This window comes from Chroicocephalus ridibundus, chromosome 23, assembly GCF_963924245.1.
Source record: "Chroicocephalus ridibundus chromosome 23, bChrRid1.1, whole genome shotgun sequence".
In the NCBI taxonomy this organism is placed as follows: Eukaryota; Metazoa; Chordata; class Aves; order Charadriiformes; family Laridae; genus Chroicocephalus; species Chroicocephalus ridibundus.
The window spans coordinates 4,155,757-4,163,175 of record NC_086306.1 but is presented as its reverse complement, the minus strand read 5'-3'; positions in this window follow the sequence as shown (position 1 = coordinate 4,163,175).

Here is a 7,419-nt window from a genome sequence, read left to right as displayed (position 1 = left end):
AACCCCCTTTCCCCCCCTGTGTAGTAAACGTGTGCGTAGCCCTGAAAGGTGAGGTGCGTAACACTTCACGCGTACCTTAAAAATGCTAAATATTGTTTTTCTATGAAGGCCGGCGAGTTCCCCATCGTTTCTCTCTATCGTAGTCACCATTCACCTCCATCTCATTCCCAGTAATTCCCCAAGAAGTGAGAAACGTCCCTAATACCCGTCTGCACAGGAGGGAATTTTTGTGCTCGGCTGATGTGTGGTCACGGGGGACACAAATGACACAATTAAACTCACAGCTAAATTGTTGATAACACTTATTCCTGTGCATCCAGGTCTTCCCCATTACACCCAGGGGGACTAAGGGGATTTTTACCCCTGAATTCCTCAAGGCTGTCAAAACTCTGGATTAAGTCTACTAAAACAAAGGGAAAACGCCTAGGAAAACTAAAAACCGATGGAAAGAGACTCCGTGCCTTTGCAAGATACCTTGGGGAGAAGCTTTCCTCGCCTGCCCGAGAGGGAGATGTTGCTGCAACCCTTCGGCCCCGACGTCCCCGAGGCCTTCAGGCTGCTCCCCCTCCATTTCCCGGTGAGTAATTTAAACTTTTCTTATGTTTTCTCTGGTTTTGGCTTGCCTAAAACTCGCCTGACTTCACGAAATGCTTATTTTGCGCTATGCCCTACTGGTGCTGCAAATAAGAATGGAAAACGTGGCTGGTTATTGAGGGGAATAAAGAGATATTGTTTGTTAGGAAGGCGCGTGGAGCAGGGGGGCTGCAGAACTGAGCTGAGCCCCAGTTTTCCCAGCAGGAAAAGGCTGCGGTCGGGAGAAGGGGGTGGTTTTTCCCTGGATGGAGAGGCTGGCTGGCTGAGATTCCTCGAAAGGCTGAAGGACCTCTGCAACACATCACCTCGACGGTTATCTCTTCCCCCTCCTTTCTGCTTTGAACCTCTGGCATCTGCCTGCCTTGTTCAGTGGAAATCGGGGAATTCCTGGAGCCGAGCAGGACTGGACGCGTCCGTGGGACGCGTGGGTACCGAGAGCGGTGGAGAAAGCAGAGCCCAAGGGCATCTCTCCGTCTCCTCCATCGTTTGTGACGGCTCCCGGGGAAGAGGAATGAGCTGCTGGAGGTGCCACCCGTGGGCATGTGGCACTTGCCGAGAGCCGTGACACACCGATGTCCCCGTCTCCCTCCGGGCTGGGTGGCGTTTTGCCCTGGGAATGCATCAGATTTTCTAAGTGACACTAATGGTTCCTTTGGAACCAGTACAGATTACTGGGTAAACATCTTTCGAGAGCATTTTTTAATGCGTCCTGGTTATCTCACAGGCCGTAGCAACTCCTGAAACTTGCAGGATTTCCTGCAGCGAAGATCTTCTATAGGCTGTTGGCTTTGCCGTGGTCAGCACTTGTTTGTATATTGAAGTCTTGGGATGGTACCAACAAATAAATTCCCTTCTACTGCACAGTCCGTGTTTTATAAACTTCCCAACTGGTGTTTTTCCTAGCAGTCTGTAAGTATACGAGTGGAAAAGGGTGGGGAAAAATTAAATAGCAACTGTAATATCTCAAAACTTGCATGGGTGAAAGGAGAGATAGCAACCGGGGGGTTTGCCGGGGGTGCACCCCGAGCATCGGTCGTGAGGACAGCGGGACACCAGGGGACAAATGCTCCCTGGGACACGCGGACGGTGGCGATGACCATGGCCATAGCCCCGGGACAGTGCCTGGGGTGTCATCCGGGGGGACATTCTGGCAGAGACATCAGGGCCGGCGGCGGGTGCTACATGCCCCGCGGGACGCGGGTGCTCTCCCCTGCGCCGCCGCAGCCCCGGCATTTGGATTTTTATTTAAGTCATTTGATTAATCCAGGATCTGGGCTGTGTTTGTTCACCGCGTCTGATTATTATCTGGTTTGTCCCATTCTTTGTTTCTCTTCAAATATTGTTTCTGCTTTAAAGGGTAATGAACATGAAGGCAAATATCTCACCTTTTCCCTCTCAAAATTTCATTAAGCTGCGTGTTTACCTTGGATGACAAGATGCAGCCCGCGGAGTGAAAGGTTTTCCGGCCACACCTTAACCCGCTATCTAATTCTGCCACAATTGTCCACAAAGGGAATAAAAAACATTTGTATTTATCCTCGAGATTTAAATCCTTTTAAAAGACAAGGGATCCGTTTGTAGAACAGGTAAGTGTTTTCCGCCAGGCTCTGCAGGTGTAAATCTGTTGTGGAGCGTTGCAGAAGGGCTGTGGAGGAGGTGGATGTAATTCCAGCCTGGAATAATGCCAGTTTGGGGCCGTGAGTCTTTTGGTCCAGGCGTTAAGCAGGTCCCCTACCCACAATATACATCCCCAGTGCAGCAACCTCCTTTGCTTGGCTTACCGCCTGTTCTGCTGCTGGCCCAAAGGCCCCAATATTAGTCTTTTTTTGGACTTTTCCCCTGTTTTCTTTTTCACCTGCTACAATACGCACAGCAAAAGTCCGTTCATCATTGCCTGGAGGAAACCAAACCCTCCAAAAACTGCTCAGAGACGCAGGTCGGCAACAGCCAGCGCAGCCCGGACGCCACCGCTCATCAATTAAATCCCCGAGGTATATTAATCATCTTCTTTTAAATTTTTTTCTATCATTTCGTTTGCTTTAAAACTTTGCCCCCCGCGAAGTTGTTTAGCGAGTGGTCCGAGAAGCGTGCAGGGATGGGTGCGCCCGGGGCTGCTTTGCCAAGGAGACGAACGGTCTCCTGGTGAGAGAAGCGTGGTAGATAAATACTGCGGTAATTCCTCCTTTCGCTGGCGCAAATAGAGGATGAGGAGGGTTGATGTGCCATCGACACCCGGCAAAAAGCTGCTTGGCAAGGAGGGGTGAAATATTGGTCATTCGCTAAATAATGCCCGGAGGTTGTTGGGGCTGGGAATGGGGAGACCTGGGGGAAAACTACGGAGACCAATGAGTGTCCCCGTCCCTCCCTGATCGCAAAATCTGGGTGAAAATTGAGTAGGTTTTGGTGTCACAAATAAAATTAGTTTCTTGGTTCCTGTTCTGAAGCCTGAGAGCTCCAGACGCTGGGTTAGATGATGCCCTGTTGCCCGGACATGGGGCTGCCTTGCGTTGAGTCGGATCTTGTGAAGCCTCCTTGAAGAGTCCCCAGGTCCCGCTCCAGGATTTTTGCCCTAAAATTCTCCATGTGCCTATTATTGGGTGTGAAAACCCCGATGTTTCCACATTGCCTGTGCTGACAGGGACAAGGCTGTGGCTTTGGGGTGCAGTCCTGGGTCTGGGAAGTTTTGCTGCCGGCTTTGATGGTGCCCATCACCATCTCCTCGTTTAAGTGGGCTGAGCGGCTGGCTCTTGAGATGGGAAACGACCGGCATCATTCTGGATTCGGTACCTCTTTGTGCTCATGTCATCAAATACACCATGTTTCTGTGGAGCAGGGACCTGTGTTCCCATGGTGGGCTTATGTGGATGCTGAGGGTTTCCTGGGGACCTGCTGCAGCGCAGAATAGGTGCCAACTTGTAGGTTTGTCTCCATTCCCCCTTTTTTAAAGGCCAAAAGGATAAAGCCTGTAATGTGGAAGTACCATTCTGGGGGGCACAGTTGGTGCAGGTAGCTAATGGCTGGGGAACGGCATGGATATCCAGACTAAAACATTGGTATTTGGGAAAAACTTGGTTTCATCACGGAAACTTGCCTGGGAGCTGAGCAATCTGTATCCCCCTGCCTCGTACGTGCCGATACCTAGCAGCAAACAAATCCGATAGACGCTGGCAGAGCTCCCGGCCGCCGCAGCGCTCAGAGTCTAGAAAAGGGATTAATATTATCTAGCTGGTACAAAAGGGAGCCCACGTTCTGCTTGCTTCGGACCCGGCTGGGATGGGGGAAAACATCTGCACGTGTTCGAGGGGAACATCTGGCATCTGCTGAAGCCTCTGGGCTTCTCTCTGCTCCCACAGTCCCAGCCCTGGGGAGCTTTGCCCTGGCCCCGACCGTGCGGCGCAGCCGTTGGGACGGTGTTTGTAAAGCATTTGGACATCCTTCTGCGGAGGAAGTGATTCTGGGTGGACCCCGGAGTGACCCCGTCCTGTGTAAACCCTGCAAATCTCCAACCCAGGAGCCCGGGCGCTGCCATCCCCCATGAGAAAAGTGGCTGCGAATGAATAATTGCTTCGGGAGAGCTCGGCCGGTGCGTTTTCCCGGTTAACCCGGCCATTTATTCTCAGGGGAGTGGCGAGGAGCCCTGGGTGCCCCCACCCAAGCTCTGTTTGCAGAGAGACTTGTGCTAATCCCTTTGCTTTCCGGCGCGGCGTGAGCGGGACCCCGCTGTGCCGCTGGGCTGGGCCATTCGCCCGCAGGTGGAAAAGTACCGGGGGAGGCTTTGCCCGACAGCTCGTGTCCCTCATTTTACCTCCCCCCGGTAACACCGGCTCTTCGGGATGGGGTCCCTCTCTGCTCCTTGGCGCTGTCACCGCTGGGAGCCCGGATCCAGCCTCGCCAGGCTCAGGCGATGCAAACTGTTAGACACAAAGGATGGAAAATCATAGCGCGTTGGAAACCCAGTCTGAAAAGCTGGGAATATCATAGAATCACAGAATGGTTTGGGTCAGAAGGGACCTTAAAGGCCACCCAGTGGCACCCCCTGCCCTGGGCAGGGACACCTCCCACCAGCCCAGGTTGCTCCAAGCCCCGGCCAACCTGGCCTTGAACCCCTCCAGGGATGGGGCAGCCACAGCTTCTCTGGGCAACCTGGGCCAGGGGCTCACCACCCTCAGAGGGAAAAATTTCTTCCTCAGATCTTATCCAAATCTCCTCTCTTTTGGTTTAAACCCATTCCCCCTCGTCCCGTGGCTCCCCTCCCTGCTCCAGAGTCCCTCCCCAGCTTTCCTGGAGCCCCTTTAGGGACTGGAAGGGGCTCCAAGGTCTCCGCGGAGCCTTCTCTTCTCCAGGCTGAACCCCCCCAGCTCTCTCAGCCTGTCCCCACAGCAGAGGGGCTCCAGCCCTCCCAGCATCTCCGGGGCCTCCTCCGTCCCTGTTCCAACAGCTCCGTGTCCTCCCGATGTCCCCAGCGCTGGAGGCAGCACTGCAGGGGGGTGTCCCCGAGCGGAGCAGAGGGGCAGAATCCCCCCCCTCGCCCTGCTGCCCACGCTGCTGGGGACGCAGCCCACATCTTCCTGCAGGCTCAGGCTGGGCAGCTGGGGCTCGACACGTCTCTGCGTGCCCAACGGGAGACTGCCCTCGCTCCAAGGTTATACGACCTCACGTCTGAAAAAAAAAAAAGAAAAATATCCCTTATTTTCTGGCAATCTGTTTGCCCCAAAAGGCTCTGGATGAAAAGAACAGGTGGGAAGACCATGCATGGCTGACATCTCTTAGAAACCCAAACCCTAGTGCTGGAAAAAGCCCTAAGTGAGAACAGAATTGGGCAAAACCAACAGCTACAGCGCCGTGAGCATCCTCCCCCGCTGGCTCTGCGGAGGTTCCGGCTGTACTCCGGTGGGAATGTCCCTCCGGAGCCTCCCTTACGTCCTTGCTGTTCTTGCCAGCGCCCGGAGCAAAGGGAAAGGCTTGACTCCCCCGCACAGGAGAGCCCGGGCCCTACGGCTCCTTTCCCTGCCTCTCACCCCCCTGCCCCCAGGGAGGACATTGCCGGGGGGTCCCCAGTGAGGTGACCATGGGTGACAGACATCACGTCCCTTTTTCTCCCCCTACTTTCCTATTTTGTGCCGGGCGACAAAGCAACAAGCCCGAGTCCATCTGCTCAGACACCCAGTACCCGACTCCAAAAGCCTTTTTCTTTGCCCCGTTTCCTTTTTCTTCCAAGACCGGAGCGTTTCAGCACAAAACCCACCCATATATGCTTCCCTCTTAACTCCTTTTCCTGTAAAAATACTTGTCTTATCTCCTGACTTTCCCTTCTGCGAGTGGGCCGCCGTAAATTATCGCGGGCAGACGGCTTTGGAAGCGCTTCCAGGGCCGTTCGCTGCCGATTTCTCTCCCCCTTCGGCTGTTCTTAATAAATGGTGCCCAGCCCAGCCCAGAAGAAAGAGGAGGAATGCGCCTCGGATTTTTGTGAGAGGCAGCGAAGGAGTTTCCCATGGGAACGCCAATCTGCAAAGCCGCGTTTTGCCATTTCTCCCAAGTATTTTATTCTATTTTTTTCCTTTTTCTTCCCCCTTTTCCTTTGCTTTCCCCACCGGCTGTCCAACGTGGTGAAAATTCGCCTCGACGGCTGTGCCACTCGGCTTCTCCCTCGCTTCCCTGCCCCCCGCCTTGGGTACCGCTGTGATGGGGTGGCTCAAGGGGGGATGGAGCACCCCAAAATGGGAAGCGGGACTCCCTGCGGCAGGACGGCCTTGCCACCGAGGCGCTGGCTGGGTTAGAGGCGAAGTAGAGATGTCAAGAGCATCCACAATAAGAATAGGAAATATTGAAAATCCTCAAGGGTTTTTAAGACCCTTGCCCTTTCTGGCTCGGTTTGCCTCTCTCTCCTTGGGGAGCACCCGCACATCCCAAAAGCCGCATCCTTGTGCTCGTCGCCGAAAGGTTTCCCGCGCTTCCCGGCAAAGCATCTTTGTGATAACCGGGTACCAAAAACTGAGGGAAGGTGGGGAGGAAACGCCGCTTTGATGCAGCCTGGCGCTTTGGGTGTCCTTGCGTTTTCCAGCCCCTATTTAGCTCCCTGGAGCGAACTTGTTCCCACTGCTCCGCTTTGCAAATGTTGTGTAGGTCAAGCTGAAGATTTTTCTTGGCTCCAGCCCTGCGAGTCCTTGCCAAGTATGTGGTTTATTGCATGCAAATGTTAGTCAACAGTTACATTATCCAAAGGCAGCCTTTTTTTCTCCCCCCCCTCCTTTTTTTTTTCCCTAGCTTTAAATAAATGATTTGGCACAAACAAGTGTAAATGTTATGTCAGCATTAGACACTATCTAATCTTGATGGATATGTTCGCGGCGGAGCGTGACGCTAATTGACAGACATTAAATGATGCTTTCTGTTTCTAGTTGCGCACAAACAGGAGTTCTGCTTCGTTAAGGCTGGTTAAAACTCCACGTCTCCATAGTTAGGGTGGGATTTTTCTTTTCTGCGTTAATCAAGGGGATATTTATCACCGGGAAAGCCTGCCATGTCGTTGTGATTAATGCTTTAACACTCTCGGATGATTTGGTTATCCAAACGGAACAGCCCTTTTTTTTTTTTGTGCTTGGGAAAAAAAAGAAAAAAAAAAAGAAGAAAAAGCCAACTGGAAGTCTATCTTCTGTCCATAAAGAAACCACCTGGGGGTTGGGAAGGAGAGGAGGGAGGGCAGGGTTGAGCCAGCCCAGACGTTTCTCCACGGCAGAGGCCGCGAAGGAGCCGGAGCTGCTGCATCCCTGCCTCCGGCCGGCCCCAGCTCCCACCTACAACCTGCCCTGGCAGACGCACGCGCTG